The following is a 21,953-nucleotide window of genomic DNA, read 5'->3' on the forward strand; positions in this document are numbered from 1 at the left end:
GGTATTAAAATATATTAGCTATCGAACTCAAAATAGCATGAGTGATAGCTCGTCGAAAAGCTCTCACCGAGTAGTATCAAATTCAATCACCAAAACTATTCTCCCCTATGTCCTACTAACTTACTAAAAATAGTAAGTATGCTTGAGACTAAGTAAATCAACTCTATTTTGGCCCAAACTGGAGATGACCAGGCAAAAACACTCTATGATCCCTTTAAACTCTTCGTTAGCCATTGGGACCATGTAGAACTAGGCTAATGCACCCACACTTGGTTGATTGCTAAAGTGGGGACATTACAGTCCGTCCCTCTTGAAATTGCTTATCCTCAAGCAATCTCAATCCAACCTACTGAATAACCTGCTCACTCTCCCATGTAGCATCCTCCTCTGACAGGTCTTTCCATCTGACCAAATACTCCTTCAATATCCTAGTTTTGAGTTTCCTCTCTTGAGTGTCTAGAATAGCCTCAAGTACTAACATGAGCTTCTCCTCCTCATCCAAAGGGGGTAAATCTGTAGAAGGAACTACACTCTAACCAAAGGCTTTCTTAAGCCTCGACACATGAAATACATTATGCACCCGATTGCCCTTTGGAAGCTTAAGCTCATAAGTGACTTCTCCCACTCTACGAATCACCCTGTAACTTCTCTGCTCTGCTCCTCTTAAGCAATGATTGCCTATATGGATGTAGCCTCAAATACACCATATCCCCTACCTCAAAATTGCACTCTACCCTATGTTGATCAACATACAACTTCTATTGATTTTGAGCCTGTTGTATGTTCTCCTTAAGTGCTCTCAGGATATCTTGACCATCTTGCAATAGATCTTTGGCTTTGGGCACTCGGTTGTTCCCCAAAACTAGATCCATAAAACTGGGTGCTTCATACCCATACAATTCCATAAATGGAGTCATCTTGATAGTCATGTGATATGTGGTATTGTAACAATACTCCCCCATGTATATCCACTTGACCCATGCTCTCTGCTGCACAGTCACATAGTTCCACAAATAGCCTTCCACCCATTTATTTTACTATTTTCATCTGTCCATTTGTCTGAGGGTGGTAACTTGTACTAGGTGTAAGATTAGTACTACAAAACCCAAATAACTCCTGCCAATAGGTGCTCATGAACTTGCTATCCATGTCACTAACAATAAATCTTGGTATCCCATACAACCTAAAGACCTCTCTAAAGAATAAATCTGCAACCTGTGTTATTGTATAAGTAGAAGGAATAGCAAAGAAGTGAGTGAACTTTGTTAATCTATCTACCACCACATAAATACATTCTCTTCCCTACACTCATGGTAAACCAGTGATGAAGTCCATAGAAATAATTTCCCATTTCTTATCCAAAATGGGCAAGGGCTGTAGTAAACCTGCAGGAAATGTGTGCCTTATTTTGTTGACAAACTACACACTCTCTGACATACCTTTGAACATCATCCTTGAGCCCTCTCCACGAGAACCACTCTTGGATCTACCTATAGGTCTTGAAGATCCCTGGATGTGCAACTATAGGTGCATCATGAAATGCCCTCAAAATCTCCTCTCTAAACTGTGATGTAGGGATCAAATAAACCCTATCCTGAAATCTGATCAACCCATCCAACACTGCATACCCGTCATCCTGAATGGTGCCTATAACTATCCTAGAAGCCAAATCATCTCCTACATACTCTACTGCAATTTTATCTCTCCAATCTCCTGAGACCTCTGCCAGAGCACATAAGTGAGGTCTCTAAGATAAAGCATTAGCCACCACATTTTTCTTACCTTTAACAAACTCTATATCAAAGTCATAAGCCTACAATTTAGTAACCCATTTCTGCTACCAATCATTAAGATCACACTGACTCATGAAGTATTGAATACTATTGTGATCAATTTTGATCACAAAATACCCACCTACCAAATATGATTGGATTTTGGCCAATGTATGCATTATGGCCAACATTTCCCTATCATAGATAGAATAACTCCTCTCAATTCCTCAGAGCTTCCTACTCTTGAATGCAATGGGGTGTATCTCCTATATCAATACTACTCCTATCCCGTCTCTTGAAGCATCACATTGAAGCTCAAATGGCTTCGTAAAATCAGGTAGAGCTAGAACTAGACAATATGACATTACTTGTTTGAAGTGGTCAAAACATCTCTGCACTGTCTTTGTCCATGTGAAGGCTCCTTTCTTGGTAAGATTTATCAAAGGTGTGACAATCTGTGAGAATCTCCTAACAAACCTCCTATTAAAAATACATAAACTAGAGAACCCTTTAAGATGTGCAAAGTTTGTGGGAGTAGGCCAATCCACAATAGCTCTAATCTTTTTAGGATCAACCCGAACACCATCGTTTTTAATGATATGCCTAAGGTAAAGGAGCTTGGTCATGCCAAACTTGCATTTTGATTCCTTGGCATATAATCACTCTCTATCTAGAATATATTAGACCTCCTCCAAATGCTACAAGTGCTCCTCCTAGGTCTTACTAAAGAATAAGATGTCATCAAAGAAGACTAAGATGAACCTCCTCAATTACCCCTTGAACACTTGGTTCATACAACTTTGAAATATGGCAGGTGCATTGGTTAGCCCAAATGGAATAACCATAAACTCAAAGTGACCATAGTGACATCAGAAGGTTGTCTTCTCAATGTGCTCTGCTCTCATCTTGATTTGGTGGTATCTAGATCTTAAATTGATTTTGGTGAAGAAGCATGCACCATGCAACTCATCAATAAAATTATCAATTGTAGGAATGGGATACCTATTTTTTATTTATTTTTATTTAGTGCCCTAAAATCGATGCACATATGCATCATCCCATCCTTCTTTTTCACTAGAACTACTGTTGAAGAAAAAGGGATTTTGCTAGACCTAATGTGCCCCATCTTCTCTATCTCATCCTTGTGTTTCTTAGGATGATGATAGGGGGTAATCATGATTGGTTTGGCTCCCTTCTTAAGCTCAATAACATGTTCTATTCCCTTATTAGGAGGAGCCCCGTGTGGAATATCACCAAATACTTTGGCATGCCTATTAAGTATCTCCTGGATATCCAGTGGATGATTCTTTACCTATGGATCCTATGGGGATGGCATGATGAAACACTCTTCTACCCACTCTATGTTATTATGCAAAAAAAATCTCTGCATTCTCCTTAGGGAGACTACTCTGCAACTCCCATCTAAAAGTCCTCTAAGTACAATAATTCTTCCCTCATGATGGAATCTCATCTCTAGTTTTGCTAGGTTGAGTGTGAACTCAACTAGCGAGGCCATCCATGTCATGCCAAGGATGGAATCATAGTTTCTCATGTCTACTACATAGAACTCATCCTCCAACTCATATCCATCTCCAAACCTAATGTGAAGATTAGATATCTTCCAAGTGCATAATAATTTATTGCCATTAGCTACCATGACTCTAAACCCAATATGCTCCTTAGTTTGTAAACCTCTCCTGGCTAATAACTGTGCATCTATAAAGTTATGTGTAGCCCCAATGTCAATGAGAGAGATCACTTTCTACCCTTGGATAGTACCCCTGACCCTAAATGTGATCACATTTTGAGCCCCTATCAATCATGCCAATGACCTATCATCCTAAGGAATGATATTCTCCTCTGGAGTGCTACTCTCATCCAAATTAGAGTGCTGATCCTCCCCCTCTGACTATGAATCCACCTCTAAAAAATACTCCATTTGATTTTCCTTAGCCTTGAGAGGGCACTTATGAGATAAGTCCCAAGGCTCTCTATAATGAAAACACAACTTCTTCCTCCTCAACTCATTCAGGGTGTCATTATCCAACTTCCTATTATCCCCTTTTGGTCAGACATCCTGGTAAAAGGGTTTTTTTTCCTTATCCTTATCCTTCTCCATATGTGAAGCCCTAGGCTAAAATCTACTCTTAAAAGAAGAAGGTACTAAGTCACGAGCCGTCTTAATGGCCTCTTGTAATGTAGCCAGGTCATGCCCTTTGACCCAACCCATCAAGGGATCTGAGAGCCCATCCATACATAGCACTACTAATCTCCTCTTTGAAATATGTATAACCAACACAACTAAGCTCTGAAATTCATTGATGTATGTCTCAACTGATCCCAACTACTTGAGCTGTGCCAACTCCTTAAATTGTAACTTAGGATCTTTGGTATCAAATCTCTCTACAAGTCTCTTAGTGAACTCCTTGTAAGATGTGATTTGATTATGCCCCAAGGTTACCATGCCATGGTGCCACCACTCATGCATTGGACTATCCAAATGAATAGCCACATACTTGATAGCCTCCTCCTTAAGCATAGGGTTCAACTAGAAGTATGTATATACCTTTTATACCCAAGCTCATGCAATCATCTTCCTTGAAGCATTATAATAAGGTAAAGAAAGTTTTTCAAATTTTTTTCTCAACTCAAAGTTTTGATTCCTCCCTCCTACTCTAGGCATGTGTCTCATCCTCATGTCCATATAATCTCTGAGGGAAATATCTTCTTGAAACTCTATCCCACTAGCCTCCCAATCCCTCCTAAACTAATCTTGTAACTCGGTAATCCATGGTTCATTTTTTGGTTGAACTAGATCTTTGGATGGAAAGGTAGGTAGAAGAGGCCTCAAGCTTGCTATCTGAGCTAGGCGTACAACCTGTCAAAAGTTATCAACCTTATTCCCATTGTTACCATGTCCATTATTATTACCATTAATGTTATTCTTAGGACCATTTTTATTGCTTTGACCTCCATTATTATTGTTTGCATCACTTGGATTAATATTGATGCCCACCTATCTAGCCATAAGCTACAACATCTATCTTGCTCTGGTATGACATAAGTAAATGGCCTCTATCGCATGCTCAAACATACATTCTTAACCTATTTTATTTTTGATTTTAGTGTTTTGACATTTCCTCAAACACTTTTCCCTCTATCCAGCTATTCGAAATTCCCTATAAGGCCTCCACATGACGATAGGACTTAAAGATCTGATATCACTATAATGGACACCCTAGAAATGCCTAAAACTGAACCAACTATTGATAGGAATTTAGTCAAATAATTTGCATCCAACTCTTAATTTCTCTGTTAAATGTTTAAAACCCTTTATGGCTCCAGAAATAAAATGTTTCTTTGTTTTTATGTCTTTGCATAGATTTAAAACCACATAACATGAACAAGAAGGAATTTATAATAATATGCAAACTAAAGATTGAACTGCTGCTGAAATAATATTAATTTCAAACTACTAAAATGAAATACATAGCAGACTTTTCAACTCACTAATTACTCCAACATTATACCATAATATTCCAGTAATGACTTCCTATCTTGTTGCTACAGTAATATGACTGGTGTCGTGCTACAGTGCTGCTACAGTAAAATTTACCTTCAATTAGTCCAAGACCCTCATAAAATAACCCCTTCATAATGGTATAACCATCAGACAAGAAGTGAGAATGATATGAGCAAACACTCAATCCACCTATAACTAGAAATGCACCCAATCTTCTTATTAATGAAGTTGATAGCAATGAATTCCAAAGGCCAAACCCTTACGAAATGACGTCTAGAATGTCACAAGAGAGGATAGGCATCCTCTAATACCAAGAATGAATCTGTAACTCACACATCAATTTTCTTCTCATATTCAACTTGTCGAATGAAGCCACTGACACTCCCTGCTATTCTTTCGCCAAGAGTCAATTCAACTCACATGAGCAATGTGGGATAAAAGATGTGCAATATAAAACATATTAAAATAATCACTTATGTCTCCCTTAGGTGCCCCTTTTTTGATTTGCACACATTCCCATAAAATTTAATATTAAAGTAACACTTTAATAGTTTACAACTAAATTAAATGTTACTTTGATAATACTTCAAGCATTAAAATATATTAGCTATCAGACTCCGAATAGCATGAGTGATACCTAGTCGAAAAATTCTCACTGAGTAGTATCAAATTCAATCACCAAAACTAGTCTCCCTTGTGTCTTGCTAACTTATTAAAAATAGTAAGTATGCTTGAGACTAAGCAAATCAACTCTATTTTGACCCAAACTAGAGATGACTAGGCCAAAACACTCTGAGATCCCTTTAAACCCTTCGTTATCCTTTGGGACCATGTAGAACTAGGCTAACATACACACACTTGGTCGATTGCTAAAGTGGGGACATTACATGAGAACAACAAGGGAAAAGAAAAATCACACATTTTTATTATCTTAAGGTGAATACATAGAAATAGTGTGGATTATAATTCAAATGAGGGATGCAAAACCAATCAAGAGACCTTTTTCTAGTTGTTTAAATTTAACCCTTAGACACAAGATGAGATAGATTGCACATCTAGGATTTCATACTCTTCAATAGTTGTTATATTTATGAGGCCAAATATTACACATGCAATGGAAATGTTATATGGTATATGAACAATCCTAAAAAAGAGAATTCAAAAACAAAGTGGATTCTCAAGTGTTTGTGAGGTACTATTATTTTGATACGAAAATTTCAACCTTTGAAAATTATCAAAAAGACTTGATACATGAGTAGTTGTGGAAAATTCAAAAACTCATCATAGAGTAATCCTCTCTTTGTTGGATAACAAAAGAAAATTGAACATTTTTTTCTCTATGGATGCTAATTGCATTGGGTGAACAAATTAAATATGTGTGTTATTGTGGATTGTTATTTTTAACTCCTTTATTTGTATTATATTTAATAATTTTTATTTCCCCAATCTTCCTAATTGTACCTCCATAAATGTTGTAAATACATTGATTTTGGCTCTAATAATTTCCCTCCAACTTGGTTGCCTAATATTGTAAGATAAATATTGCATTACATATTATAAATAATAGAATACCAAGAGATGCATGTTACCTCTTCCATGAACCCGCTTGGATAATCTTAAAGTTCACTCAGATGTCCTCTTCCATCACACTCAATATCATATTCTACATCTTTGCATGTGGGAAAATAATGTTAGATAATTTCGTTGACAACACACATCTGCCACTTCTAGTAGAAACCAATACCCCTTATTAATGTGTTACAAACATTAGTCTGAATATTTATTAAAATATATTTTCATATTGCAACCTAAGTTCCTTAAGGCACTTTCTAAGGATGTTGGAACCATACCATATGAAATAAGAATTATAAGGTTGATGGCAAATAATTTCTTCTACAATAGTCAAAGTATAGTGGAATAGAATAATGAATTATTATTTTTTGAGGTTCAAACCCACACAGTAAACCTAGTTCATAAATTCATGGCCCTGACCTAAAGGGGAGCCTTAAAACTAAATTGTGACTTTAAAATTTATGTGTCAACTCTTCATAACAAATGTGTGTATCTAGATTGTATAGTGCAAGAAAGTGTCATTAAGGCCTCCTATCAAGTGTGGATGATTTGGTTCTATCTTGATTGCAATCAAGAATTATATATTGATTCAATAATATTTGAAAAGTTCAAAAATATGTTCATTATGTAATGTGAATCTCTGTTCATCTATCATGTTATATACAAGCCTCAATGCAATTATTTCTCTAAATTCTTGATCATGTGATGTCATCTTGACATATAAATGATATTGGCAATTTTATCCTTACATAAAAGCATATTAGCATACAAATTTAAATTTTTGACTTAGTTATACAAATAACAATTAAATAAGTTCAATTCAAGATGAACCTAATTACTATATTTTTTTTTAACAAGGATGAAGACCATCCTAAAAGTCCTAAACCAAGTACAATGTTAAATGGGTGAGCTTCGACCAAGAGTAGGGAAAGGATTCCATGTTTAAGATTAGATATTAATCTCTAAAGAATCATGGAAAATCTTTAACACACGATTAAGAGGAATGGCATCTTCAAATGGATCACGTTGAATACACATTAAGGGGACAAATTTATTAAGGATATACTTTTCACATCTACATTTATCCCTATTTGATCATCTTGTGAAGTCTCGCACATCATGCATGCCAAAATAAGAAATCAATCAACATGAAATTAAATGGAAAATATACCTAAAAATGATATATATATATGGATGACATATTGCTCATTTACAATGTTGCTCAAACTTACATGTAATAAATCTCATTGGTGACATGTAATATGAAACTAAAATAAGCATAAAGAATAGCTACTTAGAAATATCAACAATCAATTTGAAATTGCATGAACTTTAAGATCCCTAGGTGAATAACTTTAAATCAAGTAAGGATAATGTTAAAGTGAGAGATAAATCATTCTAATGTACAAAGGAGAAAGTTTAATGCCCCTAAATGGACTACTATTATCAGGAAAGGCATATCCAACTTATAATTATATGTAAAATAAATAATTTTTTTGACAAGAAGGGATCAACTGTTCGGTGAGTATTTTGAGGTAATACCCTAAAAATTTGACCAAGTTTATTTATTTTGGGGATTTTTATGGTATTTTCTTAGGTCGTGGTTTTTGGTGACCGTATAATGTAAAACTATATGATTGATGTGTCAGATAGTATTTTATCACAAAATAAAGGTTTTCTTAATCTCTAAAAATCTACAATTGCTTGCACTTATGTGAAAGTTAAGACTCTTTCATGTGTATTATAACTACTAAATACTAAATAATACATTAAGCTACTTTAGAATGTGATTTATTTTACCTAGAAGTTTATTGTCATGAAAATGATTGTGTTATAATATATAAATATAATATGTTTGCTTTATTGTAACTTATGTAACCAATTTATCAACATTAAGAAGAATTGATCCTTAGCCAACAATCTCAAGCCCCCTATATGCTATATAGTGGACAGGGTTTAACAACGTTGAACTTTTCATGGTGAAACTCACTAGTGAAGCTTTGTGAGAGGTTAACTGCATATGCTAGCCATAACCGAGTGAGATTATAGGATAAAGGGCTTTAGGTTTGGTATTTGTATCAATGATCATTTCGATTTTGGTACAAGATGAACATGGAAAATATAAAATTTCAAGGATGGATGACCATATGATGATACAAATAAAGAGGGAAAGTTTTCAAGGTTTTTATAAAGGTGATTCCTCTTTTTTTTCTATAGAATATGTATGCATTGACAAGGTAAGAGGGGGGAGAAGACATATGAGAAGGAAATATGATAACCTACAAAAGATGGTAAAAGTAATGTGTCTAAAGAAAAATCTCATTATCAAGAGAGATAGATTAACAAGAAGAGTTTGGCATTTATGTGAACAATAATGGTGAAATGGGCAAGAAATGCATCAAACCTCTTGAGGCCAAGCCTACTATTTTTTTAAATGGTAAAATTGGGTTGGATGCAACACAAAAATAAAAAATATTATCTTTTAGAATCAGGCCTAAATATAATATTTAAGGGATCCTTGGTGACATGCACAATTGGATCTTAAAGTTCTAAAACCTCATTTTCGAAGGGGGTGCTTAGATCTATCTTAGAGGTTGTAGATTATTTGTGATCATTTTTTCCAATCAACAAGACAGAGAAAGTTTTGTGTGAGTAAAAGTGGATCTAGGAGGACAAATACATGTTTCCACTATAATAGTAGTACTTGGATTTCAACTTTTTCATTAAATATTTTTACAGGACGTCTCTTTGGGTAATAATCTCTAACCTACCATTGCATTTTGTGTTTGATACTTGTTTTTATATTGTTCATGATACCCTAGAAAAATTCTTAGGGGTAGACGAGAACTCCATTTGCTTACTTCATACTACTTATGTCCACATTCATGTTGACATGTACATGAAGAAGGTTGCAACCTATGGATTACCAAGGCATCTAATTTAGATGTTGATACTATTTTTACCAAATAAGGTAGATGCACACCATGTCAAAATGAATAGACAAAGATGTAAAACTTGGTGAGAGGAAGAAAATCCACATATCTATTTGGTTGAAAATGAAAGACCTAAACCACTAGATGTTGTTAAAGAAAAATGATATTTCAAGGGTCATAAAGCCACAAATGGTTTGTAAATAGAAAAATATTTGGGAACTAATAGTGTTAATGTTACTACTAGCAGAAATAAAATAAGTTGAAAAGTATTATCTGCAAAGCCTAGAGATGAGGGGAAAATTCACATCAATTTGGGTAGCTTCAAAAAATAATAAAAGTGAATGAAGTAAGTGGTAGTGTTGAACGCGACCATGGTAGCATGGGAAAGGTTCAAGGGTAATGTTCTCTAAGTTTTGAAGAGATGGATACTTTTTCTAATGACACGATGACATGGTAGAATGAGGCTACAAAACTAGAGAAACATTGGAAAGTGGTGAACAAAAAGAGAGATAAGAAGAACAAAGAGGGAACCTTTGATATGCTACTTAACTTACAAACTAAAGGTAGAACACGTAGAAAATATTTTAATGTAATGAAATATTAATGGGTTTTTGAACTACATTTTGTGTTCATTTAGGTAGGTGATTCCTTGTTTGAAACCACTCCTATTTCTAGCTAGGCTCAAAACATTGGTCTCAACAATATGGGTGTGAACCCCTTATATGCTTTTACAAATAAATAAACTTGTGACCAATTTATTTATTTTGCATATATTCTCTCATATATTACTGTCATAGTCAATAGGTTTAATTTTCCTTTTTACATGGTTGTTACATACTTAAGAATTTTATGTGTTTAGTATACTTATGATGCCTTAGATACATATGGAAAATTATAATTTTTATTAATAAAAATTTGTAATATTATTATATTGTTAATTATATGGATACATGTAATGAAAATAATTGAAATTGTGTTGAATGTTGTAATTTTCACTTAGACATTTTTTCACTTTCATGACATAAGTTTTGCAAGTTATTTCTATTAACCAAAGGCTAAAAATTCCTCCAACCATGTGGTAGGATAACTTTGAACTCACCAAATCGAATGTGTCACCTTGTTAATTTTGCAGGTGATGTGGGATGATCAAAGACCTATTCAAGGAGATTTGTTTTTATCTACACCAATATATTTAATGATTTTTTGTTTTCATGAGAAACAAAGAGTAATGTTTCATAGCTAATTTCATGTACGCTCAATGGAACTCTTCTATTATTATTAGCTAATATTATGATTCTATAAATCTCATATATCAAAGGAGCCAGTTGAAGCTAATTGGAGAGTCTAGTTTATAGGTAGTTAAATATAAAAGTCTAGTGTACATGTGATGGTCAACAAATTTTTGATATTGTCTTCCACTCACTTGATTATAATACATTTTGTAACCAACATTTGCATACATGAATATATAGAGCTCTAATTCATTTTCTTCCTCATGTTGGGAATAATTGGATTGTTCCTTAAGGTTTGCACTTGAGATATACCTCATAAGTATTTTATTCTTATTTTGTTACAATGGATAACCAGTTTTGTAGTTAGTGGTTTACGTTTTGCTAGATGTTATTGTGAGACTATGTGACACTCTTGTAGTTTAGACCTTTTTTTTAGTAAGTTTGGTTGTAGCAGGTTTTAAGCTACGTTAGAATAGGTAATCTTATGTTTTTAGTGAAAATGGTATTACTTTTTATTGCTTGGTTAATATTAGGTATATCACTATTTATTATTATTTCTTATCACTCATAACTTTTGTCCATTGAGTGTATGGTTTTGACTACAAATTACTCTGCATAAGAATAGGATGACAACCTAAACAAAGGAATGGTGCACATGTAATGATAACCCATATAAGGCCTACATCCTTGGGTTCATGATTTGTGATTAAATGTATTATGTAGGTAATTACTCAGTCAAATAAGTTATAATTGAGTTTAGTAGATTTATAACTAGGATCATAAGTGGGCATGTGAAGCTCTACGTTTTGGTGTCAATGACATGTTAATGGGTTTTTAAACTATGTTTAGTATTCATTTAGGTAGGTGATACCTTGTTTGAAACCACTCCTATATCAAGCTAGGCTCAAAGCATTGTTCTTAACAATATGGGTGCAAACCCCTGATCTACTTTTACCAATAAATAAACTTGTCTGACCAATTTATTTATTTTGCATACATTCTCTTATAGTATAGTCTAGTAGTTAATGGGCTCAATTATCATTATTGTGTGGTTCTTACATACTTTAGTTAAAAATTTTATGTGTTTAGTATACTTACGATGCCTTAGATACACATGAAAAATTCAAATTTCTATTAATAAAACATTGTAATATAATTATATAGTTAATTATATGGACAAATATAATGAAAATAATAAAAAATGCATTGAATGTTGTATTTTGCACATAGAATTTTTTTGCACTTTTGTGATGTCACTTTTGTATATTAGTTCCTATAACCAAAGGCTGAAATTTCATCCAACCATGTGGTAGAATAAGTTTGAAGCCACCAAATGGGATATGCCACCTTGTTGATTTGTCAGGTGATGTGGGATGATCATTTAGGCCTATTCAAGGAGATTTTTTAAAATCTAATATAGCATAATTAATGATTTTTTGATCTTGTGAGAAACAGAGAGTAATGTTTCATAGCCAATTTTATGTAGTCTTGATAAAACTCTTCTTTTATTATTAGCTAATATAATGATTCAATAAATCTCCTAGATTCTTGAAGCTAGTTGTAGCTAGTTGGAGAGTGTAGCTTATAGGTAGTTAGATATAAAAGTATAATGTACTTGGGATGGTTAACAACATTTTGATATTGTCTTGCACTCACTTGATTATAATACTTTTTATAACCAACATGTGCATACATGAATATATAGAGCTCTTATTCAATTTCTTTCTCTTGTTGGGAATAGTTGGATTGTTCCTTATGTTAGCATAAATGCTAATGATACTCCTGTGGAGGAGTATGTTAGCATTTCTCTAGACAAGATTGAGTGTTTATGTGTTAAATTAATGACAATGTTTGTCATTGATGTCAACATACACACTATTCTGTGAAGATTACTAGCATTGAAAAGGGAGATGTATTCAACATAGTTAAAGGATTTCGAGTTGGATTTTGTGCACTTAAGAAGTTGTTTAGATATGTCTATAGATACTATAATTAATTGTATAGAAAGAGATGTAAAGATATGATAGAGGTATGTGATGTTTTATGGAGGTAGCTTTTAGAGAGAGTTTTTGGAAAATAGGTACTAGTAAATTAGTTGTATCTTTTAACAGAGATGGAATTGTGTTCAACACTTTTAGAGGAAGGTCAAAGGCATGTTCAAGATGTTATGTTTTAGATGAAAAAATTAGATATGCATTTTGAGCTGCCTTATGAAGTTTGTTCAAAGTGTTATTTCCTGTGAGACAACTATTGATAAAATCATTATAAGAAGTGTTAATTGTAATGTAATATCTTAAGGATGTCATATATTATTCATTTTAAATTGAGAAAGCATCAAGGTTGGCTCTATACTTTTTTTCGGACTTGGTATAAAGGAAAGATAATTTCCTTGTGGTAAATTGTGTTAATAAGGTTAGTGAGATCATTTTGTTGGTTATGTGAACTTGGATGAAAATTGTATTTGATCAGAGAAGAGATTGATGTTGAGGATGTACTATGAGCCTCAAAGGAATTGCATTGGCAAAGAAGTTGTTTAGTTCATTCATAACTTGGATAGGTTATCCTAAAGATTGTTTTGTGAAGATAGTTCGAGGCTATTTGAACATTGGGTTCATTTGTTCTCCTTTCAACTCCTAACAAGGTTAGCACAAATCCTAAAAGGTTTAGAATCTTCTAACAAGGATTCAAAGTCTCCTAATAGGGACTCATATGCATTGATTGTATTTCATTGGCTCCTAGCAGAGTCTATCCTTTCACAAGAAACTTTTATATTAGTATATCATCTTGTGGGCATCATTCCCATTGGGGTTTTCCTACTAATAAAGGGTTTCCCTAGTTAACATATTTGGTGTTATTGTGCATGATTATATTTCAATGGTTTTTGCATCTACTGTTTACATGTTTCAAAATTAATAAAGATATTGATTGTTGTTTTAAATGCATAACTGATTCACACACCCCCCTGCTTAGTTATCTTGGTGAACTTTACTTTCTAACAATTAATATCAAAGCATTGGGTGCTTGAAGGATAATTTTAACATATTAAGGAGATCCATAGATTCTAATTTCAAGAAAGAAAGTCCAAAGTTTGATGGGATTAATTATGATAGCCAAAAGGAGAACATGAAGACTCACCTGCTATGCATGGGTCCATAATTTTTCTTAGTTAATGTGAAGAAGAAGCTTGTGTAGATAAGCTTGAATCTTCTGAACAAAATAAAAAATATTTATTCATGTAGAATATGCTTGCTAGAGAAGCTCTATTATCAGCCCCTTCTAAAATTGAATATGGAGAGGTAAAATCTTTAAGACTTGAAGATAAAATTTGGATTACTTTATAGAAAGTATTTGAAGGCGATGAACATGATAAGAAGGCTAGATTGCAGAGGTGGCTATGCATGTTTTTCAAGATGATAAAATGACGGAAGATGAAAAGGAAATTTTGGTATGATATCTAAGATTGTTATAGGAATTAGAAGTTGTGGTGGTACTAAAATGGAAGATAATTGTGTAGAATATTTTGAAGACTTTGACACCTTACCATTAGAGGGGACACATGATTGAACAAGTTACTCCTTGTACAACTAACTTTACAAAAGAGACACTTCTTGGAAGTTTGTAGTCATATGAATGTGGATAAAGTAGAATAAATAATTTCCTATAGTGGAAACAACTTTTAGCTTACAAAGGGGTAGATCTACATTTATAAGAAATGTGAGTACAAGTGGAGATTATGCTAGTAGTAGTCAAGTAGAAAAGGAAGAAGAAGATAAGAATATTAATGAATTACTTTCCCTTCTTATGAAGGAGAGAGCCTAAAGGTAATCAAAATCTTGTTAGCTGGACATGTAGAGAACTTGGTCATTATTCTTCTAAATGTCCTAAGAGAGAAAAGAAGTTTGGGCTTATAAATCCTTACAAGTTAAGAATACCTAAGAATTGCTTCTTTGTTAATGAGGATGGTGAACTTGATTTTAAGATGTTGAATTTCCTAAATGATTGTGATGATGAGGATGATGAAATAGGATTTGTGGCTATTAAAGAAAAAGTTCTAAAAATAAATAAAAGAAGAAGTAAAAGAAGAAAATGCCTTAGTATCATAGATTAAGAAGAAAAAATATGATTGGATTATAGATAGTGGTTGTTTTGTAATGCCTCGCCCAGAGATCCTTGGAACAAGGATGAAAAACAAGCCAGAATATTTTTTTTTTACAAGTGTAAGTGCACATGACAACAACATACACGGATCATACAGATCACAACGGAAGACTTAATGATCATCCTGGCACCCACCGGATCTCCAAACGTCACCACTAACTAAAACACAAACATGAAAACATAAGAGATCGACCAAGCTAAAAGATCAAAATAGGCTCCTAAAAATTGGCTAAGTCTAAATTCTGAAGCCCTGAAATTTCCTAAAATCTTTATCTTAGCCCACAGAGCTCTGAAACCCATCTCAAATGAATTGTCACATATACTTAAACAATATATTTAAACCCCAAAGAACGAACTACAAAGAGAGAACACAACGGAATACAAAATGCACCACCAAAGGATTGAAGAAAACCTAAGAGGGTACCCAAACCATCTCAAAAAAGTTCAGATCAGACTGAAAAGTGCTCGCTGCCCACCCGCGTAGGTTTCATAAAATTTGTGCGACACTTTACTAGCACAGTGCGATACTTTACCAATGTCGCGCGATATTTCTCTAGAAGGAGGCTGACACAACTAGGCTTCAAGCAATACTTCTCAAAAGGGCGTGCGATACTAGAAGTGTATCGTATGATATTTCTTCTAAGGAGGTGCGATACTTTCCAATGTTGCATGGCATTTCTCCAAGAGGCGTGCGATACTTTCTAGTGTCGCACGACATAGTTTCTATGGGCTTGCGATACACTTTTATGTCGCACCATGCTAACAAAGTGTTGCCCAAAGAAACATAAGAACAACCAAAGAGAACACAAAAAGGGAAAAACAGATTATAAAACCTCCACACCGGGTAGTACCGGATCCACATCTTGAGGCATGAACACTCAAACTATAACTGAATAATTAAAAGATGGAAACTTGAAATCTAACCATTTATCAAACAATGAAGGGAAAGTATGGAAAGGGAAAGCATCACAATGAGCAAAATAACCACCAAGTACGTGGTTCCTCCCAACCATCAATGGCATCATAAGACCATCGTGGGCCCTAGCCATCCCCCGCGCATAACATCCCAAGCCATCGATCAGATCATCAGAGCTGTCATGATAGGGACGTCACTACTAAACATGCTACAATATAAGCAAAGGAAATCTAACATGCTAGTAGTAAAGCATAAGATAATCCTATAAGTAGATAATATCACCTACCACATACTAACCATCATAATAAGGAATGCATTAAAATTAACATCATCTAAACATGATAAACAACATCCCAAGGAAAGCATAAATCACAAGAAAGCATACTCCGTGAATTGAAGTACCAAGTGACCACATCTAGCAACGGTCGCACTAGGATAGAAGATGATCTCTATACACCAGTCCCTAGCAGTGGTGAAGGTAGCTACGCCTCCCAACCACATGGCACCCGTAGGTTCACACCCGCCATGCTGATGGAGATAATGATCCAACCACAACCACATGCAAAACAAACATCCATGGCTAACACACATGCTAAGCAATATGACGACTGAACCCAAGACAAAGACAATACATAACTATAGGTCCTAGTTAGACATCTCAATGGGCTTACTACATAGAGACTGACATCATGGAGAGTCGCTTGGCATCAAAAGCCCAAGCTCGGATCTGTGTAGCTCAACTCCCTCAACGGAAGGCCAATACACAAGAGTACCATTTTTATTATCTTTAATGTTATTACCACCCAATGTTTATTTTAGTTATCACTTATGTAAAGCTCCCTTTGCCAACCCTATGGCGTTGTGACACTAGGCTATGAGATAGAAGCCCCCTCCATATGCTACCCTACCCTACCCATGCTCATCTAGCGATGAGTGCCCATAGGCATGCAAACTCCCAACCCAACCCCAATGATCATAACTTTCAAAAGTACCACAGAAGATCGGGCCCCGTAGGTCACTCGACAAATGTACATGTGTGTGGCGCACCACCATCACAGAGATCATACACAAGGACAGGATGAGAATGAAAATAGAAGTCAATCAATTGAACCATAATCGGGATGATGGGTGCTACACACATCCCAATGCAACAAAAGATGCAAAAGTGTTCTGGCTGGTATCCAAATGGATCATCTAGGTCCACGAACCACAATGTGTCGAGAAAACTCAAGAAAATAGGGTGGCACGCAAAATGAGGTAAAAATCCCAAATTTTGAAAAAATTCCAAAATTAAAACCTATTTGGCCTTTGGGTTCAAAAACCCCAAAAATCCAAAAATAAAAGGAATCAGACACCGTATGCAAAAACGGCTAGCATAATGTCCCAAAAACCCAAACCCCCATTTCAAAAATAGGGAAAACGTTCATACTCGACCAACCAGGCAGAACTAGCAAACATAAATGGAGGGGAACACTAGTTCTCAACCTCCTAACATATTGCTAAAAGAAAGGGAAGTAGAAATAGAGAAAAAACATTAAAAAGGGAAGGCCCTACCTGACAGCAAAAGGGGTCGAAACTGAAACCCGCAGAATAAAATAAATAATTCGCCAAAATTGCTGAAATTGACGGCAAAGCAAGAACTCCTCGAGCTGAATCCAATGAGACCAACCTCTCAAAGATCCCATGCTCACAACTCCCAAAACGAACAAAACAATAATCCTTTAGAAGAGGATTTCCAAATTTCCTCTCCAAATACAATTTCCAAAGTGTGAGAAGTGAATAATGAATTCACTTTTCCAATACTTATTCACTTTGAGTGAATAGTTGACTATGGAAAATAGCTAACTGGAGTAGTTAAACTCCAAATCGACCCAAATGAAAAATAGGTTATTATCCACAGTGGAAATTCACCTAAGGCAAAGCTGCCAGAAATTAAATATGAAAAGATTTAAAACTCGAAAACCCAAAATCACAGAAAATCACTTAACACTTTCGCAACAAATGCGAACTTCTAAATGCACAGACATGCTCATTGGTCTAATCACATAATGTAGGTGAGTTTGGATTTACTAATCACCGAAAGGTTTTAATTAGAACAATTAAATAAGGATACGTCAACCATACAGGAGCGACATTGGCAAAATATGAATAGCTGGATCACTAACTGCATAGGCCACTGCCAGGGATGTAATTCCTGCACACTAAAACACACGATCAAGTGTAATTGAATATAACATAATAGACGAAGCAATTAAAGCATTAAATAACTCATTAATCCATTGACACCACTCACGTTCGCATTAAGCATAAAAGACGAGAATGAAGTAAATAACCAAAGCATAAGATCCATCACATCACAAAAACCACAGATGTGTCCAATACATCATATAACCAAATAATCAGATATCATAGATCTACTGTCATCTCAAAGTAGCATCAACATGCAAATATGATAAACTGAAAAACATAGCAACAAAGCATCTATGGTACGAAAATTAAAGTATAACATTCAACCCTCAGGTCGTCTCAAGGTACAAATATCAATAAGAGTATCAAGTATCTCTCGAATAAAAAATAGACAAGGTACAGACTGCAAACACGAGAGGCACTACATGTTTCCCTCATATTCTAGAGATATGAACATTTTTTTTGAATTCAATAGTTATGATGGTGGTATAGTTAGATTTGGAAATAATGCAACATGTGACATAAAAGGAAAAGGGTCTATTACTCTTGATGGAAAGACTAACACTAAGGATGTTTACTTTGTGGATGGCTTGAAACATAATATTTTGAGTGTTGGACAAATTGTTGACAAAGGATATCAGTTACAATTTACAAAGAAGACTTGCATTGTTAGGGATAAGAATGACACTTTGATTGGTATTAGTACAAGAACAAGAGGTAATATATTTTAGTGGAACCCTATTGAAATTACTTGTTTGGTTGCTAAAGTGGATGATGGTTAGTTATGTCATAAGATTTTTGGCATATCAACTTTGATAATAATGTGAAGGTCAGTACATCATTTATAGTTAGAGATCTACCTAAGATTGCGAAACCTACTATTATGGTGTGCAAAGAATGTGTGTTGGAAAAACATAAGAAAAGTTCAGTTCTAAGCAAGATGTTTACTACTTTAGTGAAGTTGGATATGGTGCATATAGCTCTGAGTGGTCCTATTAGAACAAGACATTTTTATGGTGAAAGTTATTTTATGCTTCTTATTGATGATTTCACTATAATGATGTGTCTTGCATTTCTTAGAGATAAATATGAAGCTTTTGAGAAACTCAAGACATTTAAGAGTAGAGTTGAGAATGTCTATGGTTTAAAGATTAAATGCTTGAGATCAAATAGAGGTGGAGAATTTATATCAAATGAATTTAACAAATTTTGTGAGGATAATGGTATAAAGAGTCAACTTTCAACCCCTAAGACTCTACTACAAAATGGGATAGCATAAAGAAGGAACAAATCAATGATAGAAGCAGAGCATTTAGCAACAAAAAATAATTGTAGTTAGATTATTTGGATGAAGTAGATAATGAAGTGATGCAGTGCAAGGTAGGAGAATCCCCAAAGGAGATGTCCTAGCCCCTAGCAATAAAACCACACAGTGGAAACACAACAAAAAGAAGCAATAATGCAAGATCTGGTGTCAAATCACAACTTTCTAATGGTAGATATAACTGATTACATGCAATATTCCCAGTTGTAAGGCCTTCTGGTCAGGGCCAAATACAAATAGCAATTCCAAAACAATCAATTCTGCAAGATCCAACAAGATCCAACTTACAAACCCAATCCCAGCTAATCTAGGAACACAACTAGATATGAACACCAAGAAGAATATGCACTTGTACCCTCAGGTCCACCAAGCAATCCTCTAGTTCCCAAGCCACAACCCTAGCTTTCCAAAATTCTCATCTCTCTTCATTCCCCCAAAACTAAATTGCCAAAAGTCTCAACAAGATTCTTATTTATACTTGCCAAAATGGCCTACAAAACATTCTAGAACATACAAAATAGGAAGGCTAACCCAACAACGGTTAGGACACATCCCAAGGAAAGATCTCATCATAAATGTTATGATCAAAATAAATCCCACAAATTAGCTCGCACCAAAAATGTAGAAATCATGTCCAAAATGCTGACACTCAGCATAAATAGGAAAACAAGTGGCATCCACTAGCTATAGTAACTCGACACCCAATAAGTGCTATAGTAACTCGACACCCACTAGAGCTATATCAACTTGACACCCACTAAGTACTATAGTAAATCAACACCAACTAAAGCTATAGTAACTCAACACCTAGTAAGTGCTACAGTAACTTGACACCAACTAGAGCTATAGTAACTCAACATCCACTAGACAACTCGACAGTAACATAAGATCCAAGAACACTAGCACTCGACTTCAACATGTAGGATTGCAAGAAAGCCTAGAATGCTCCTACATCAGACACCCCAAGTTCAAAAAGATGTTCTAATAGCTGGAAGAACATCTTTTGGGATTCAACACATAAATCCTAAACTAGTTCTTCACATACATATCCTCCAAATCTTCAACTTGTACACTCTTTCCCTTGTTCTTCTTTTGCTTCTTCACATCCATCTAAGGTGTGCTACAATTATTCTTTCCATACTGATCTCTAACCTTCTCAAGATCTTCCAACTCAACTTGACTGCCAATATTCAAGTTCCTCCTACCGAGCTCTTCATTCTGCAAATGAATTAGCAAAAGCTTCCTCTCACATTTTTTAATAGTAAACACATTCTTGACACAATCATGCATAGCCTTGTAATCATACTACCAAGGTCTACCAAGCAACACATGACAATTTTTCATTTCCACAATATCACATAACACTTGATCCTTATATTGCCCAATATGGAAATCAATAAGGCATTGCTCCCTCACTTCCAAAGCATGTTCACCTTGCAACCAACTGATCCTATAAGGATAAGGATGTCTCACTCTCTTCAATAAAGTTTCTAAACCATCTCCTTAGCAACAAGGTTATCAATACTACCACCATCCACAATCACCTTGTAAACTTTACCACCAAACTTACAACAAGTCCTGAACAAACTAGTCTTCTGACAAGGATCCAATGTCCTCTCACCAACCAGTACTCGTTGAGCCAACAAAATTTCTCCTTACTTAGGCTAACTATCTTGAACTACATAATCATTCAAAATAGCAGTTGTCTTACCAATTGGACATTCAAAAGATCTATGCCCTTCTTTCCCATGTTTGAAACAATTACCTCTGAATCAACCTCCACCTATCCTTCATTTATGTTCAATAGGTTTTGGTTCATCTTCTACTTTCAGTTTAGCTTGTGCTGAACTATCCAGCTTCTCCTTCCCTTGGGAACTACCTTGATTCTTCCTCTTTAGCTTCTCCTCTACTCTCAAAGCATACTAATAAGTATCCTTAACTAAAGAAATATTCAACATACCAACCTCATCTTGAATATTGAATCTTAAACCATTAATGTATTGAGCTACCTTCTCTTTTGATAATTGTGTATGCCCAGACCAAATAGTCAACTTGTAGAAATCCTCTGTATAATTTTTAATAGTCATATCCTTCTGTTTCAGATTCTGCAACCTCTTAAACAGCTCAAGTTCATAATCATTAGGAATGAACTTAGCCTTCAACTTAGTCACCATCAATCTCCATCTAGTGATCTTCATTTCACTTTCCTCTTCTCTGTCTCTTTGTAGTTCCTTCCACCAAAGAGCAACATGTCCCTTCAGCTTTGTTTGTGCCAACCTCACTCTAAGTGGATCCTCAATATCCTCAAGCTTAAAGTAGTCTTCCAATTCACCAAT

This window comes from Cupressus sempervirens, chromosome 8, assembly GCF_028749045.1.
Source record: "Cupressus sempervirens isolate cs-2001-9-10 chromosome 8, ASM2874904v1, whole genome shotgun sequence".
NCBI classification, from domain to species: Eukaryota; Viridiplantae; Streptophyta; class Pinopsida; order Cupressales; family Cupressaceae; genus Cupressus; species Cupressus sempervirens.